The following is a 2,886-nucleotide window of genomic DNA, read 5'->3' on the forward strand; positions in this document are numbered from 1 at the left end:
ACTCTCAAAAGTGTAGATTTAGAGGGAATATACCTCAACATAATAAAGACCATATATGAAAAACCCACAGCTAATATTATATTCAATGGTGAAAAACTGGGAGCTTTTCCTCTAAGATCAGGAATATCCACTCTCACCACTTTTTTTAAATGTACAACTGGAAGTCCTGGCCATAGCAGTCAGAAGAAAGAGAAAGAAAGAAAGAAAGAAAGAAAGAAAGAAAGAAAGAAAGAAAGAAAGAAAGAAAGAAAGAAAGAAAGAAAGAAAGAAAGAAAGAAAGAAAGAAAGAAAAAGAAAGAAGGGAGGGAGGGAGGGAAGGAAGGAAGGAAGGAAGGAAGGAAGGAAGGAAGGAAGACAAGGTATCCAAATTGGTAAGGAAAAATGAAAACATTCACTATTTGCATATGACCTGATACTATATACAGAAAACCCTAAAGATTCTACCAAAAAAGTTGTATAACTGATAAATGAATTTAGTAAAGCCACAGGACACAAATTAATATACAGAAATCTGTTGCATTTCTTTTTCTTTATTTTTTAATTTACATCCAAATTAGTTAGCATATAGTGCAACAATGATTTCAGGAGTGGATTCCAGTGATTCATGCCCTATGTATAAAGCCCAGTGCTCATCCCAACAAGTGTCTTCCATAATGCCCCTTACTCATATAGCCCAACCCCCTGCCCACAACCCCTCCAGCAACCCTCTGTTCTCTGTTTTTAAGAGTCTCTTATGTTTTGTCCCCTTCCTTGTTTTTATATTATTTTTGCTTCCCTTCCCTTATGTTCATCTGTTTTGTATCTTAAATTCCTCACATGAGTGAAGTCATATGATATTTGTCTTTCTCTGATGGACTAATTTTGTTTAGCATAATACCCTCTAGTTCCATCCACATTGTTGCAAATGGCAAGATTTCATTCTTTTTGATTGCCGAGTAATACTCCAGTGTGTGTGTGTGTGTGTGTGTGTGTGTGTGTGTGTGTGTGTGTATGTGTGTACCACATCTTCTTTATCCATTCATCAGTCAATGGACATTTGGGCTCTTTCCATACTTTGGCTATTGTTGATAGTGCTGCTATAAACATGGGGGTGCATGTGCCCCTTCCAAACAGCACACCTGTATCCCTTGGATAAATACCTAGTAGTGCAATTGCTGGGTCGTAGGGTAGTTCTATTTTTAATTTTCTGAAGAACCTCCACACTGTTTTCCAGAGTGGCTGCACCAGTTTGCATTCCCACCAGCAGTGCAAAAGAGGTCCACTTTCTCTGCATCCTCACCAACATCTGTTGTTGCCTGAGTTGTTAATGTTAGCCATTCTGACAGGTGTGAGGTGGTATCTCATCGTGGGTTTGATTTGTATTTCCCTGATGATGGGTGATATTGAACTTTTTTTCATGTGTCGGTTGGCTATCTGGATGTCTTCTTTGGAAAAGTATCTCTTCATGTCTTTTGCCCATTTCTTCACTGGATTATTTGTTTTCTGAGTGTTGAGCTTGATAAGTTCTTTATAGATTTTGGATACTAACCCTTTGTCTGAGGGTTCTCCCATTCCGTTGGGTGCCTTTTAGTTTTGCTGATTGTTTCCTTTGCCGTGCAGAAGCTTTTTATCTTGATGAGGTCCCAATAGTTCATTTTTGCTTTTGTTTCTCTTGCCTCTGGAGACGTGTTGAGTAAGAAGTTGCTACAGCCGAGGTCAAAGAGTTTTTTGCCTGCTTTCTCTTCGAGGATTTTGATGGCTTCCTGTCTTACATTCAGGTCTTTCATCCATTTTGAGTTTATTTTTTGTGTCTGGTGTAAGAAAGTGGTCCAGGTTCATTTTTCTGCATGTTGCTGTCCAGTCTTCCTAGCACCACTTGCTGAAGAGACTGTCTTTATTCCATTGGATATTCTTTCCTGCTTTGTCAGAGATTAGTTGGCCATACATTTGTGGGTCCATTTCTGGGTTCTCTGTTCTGTGCCATTGATCTGAGTGACTGTTTTTGTGCCAATACCATACTGTTTTGATGATTACAGCTTTGTAATACAGGTTGAAGTCCAGGATTGTCATGCCTCCAGCTTTGATTTTCTTTTTCAGGATTGCTTTGGCTATTCAGGGTCTTTGTGATTCCATATAAATTTTAGGATCCTTTGTTCTAGCTCTTTGAAGAATGCTGGTGTTCTTTTGGTAGGGATTGTGTTGAATATGTATATTGCTTTGGGTAGTATCGCCATTTTAACAATATTTGTTCTTCCAACCCAGGAGCATGGAGTATTTTCCATTTTTTGTGTGTGTATCTTCAATTTCTTTCATAAGCTTTCTATAGTTTTCAGTGTATAGATTTTTCACCTCTTTGGTTAGGTTTATTCCTAGGTATTTTATGGGTTTTGGTGCAATTGTAAATGGGATCAATTCCTTGATTTCCTTGATTTCTGTTGCTTTATTATTGGTGTTTAGGAATGCAACCAATTTACGTGCATTGATTTTATATCCTGCGACTTTGCTGAATTCATAGATCAGTTCTAGCAGTTTTTTGGTTGGTGGAATCTTTTGGGTTTTCCATATAGAATATCATGTCATCTGTGAAAAGTGAAAGTTTGACTTCCTCCTTGCCAATTTGGATGTCTTTTATTCCTTTGTGTTGTCTGATTGCTGAGGCTAGGACTTCCAATACTATGTTGAATAACAGTGGTGAGAGTGGACATGCCTGTCATGTTCCTGATCTTAAGGGGAAAGCTCTCAGTTTTTCCCCATTGAGGATGATGTTAGGGGTGGGTCTTTCATATATGGCTTTTATGATCTTGAGGCATGATCCTTTTATCCCTACTTTCTTAAGGTTTTTTTTTAATCAAGAAAGGATACTGTATTTTGCCAAATGGTTTCTCTGCATCTGTTGAGAGGATCATG

Source organism: Herpailurus yagouaroundi, unplaced genomic scaffold (assembly GCF_014898765.1).
Source record: "Herpailurus yagouaroundi ecotype Mexico unplaced genomic scaffold, PumYag 250, whole genome shotgun sequence".
In the NCBI taxonomy this organism is placed as follows: Eukaryota; Metazoa; Chordata; class Mammalia; order Carnivora; family Felidae; genus Herpailurus; species Herpailurus yagouaroundi.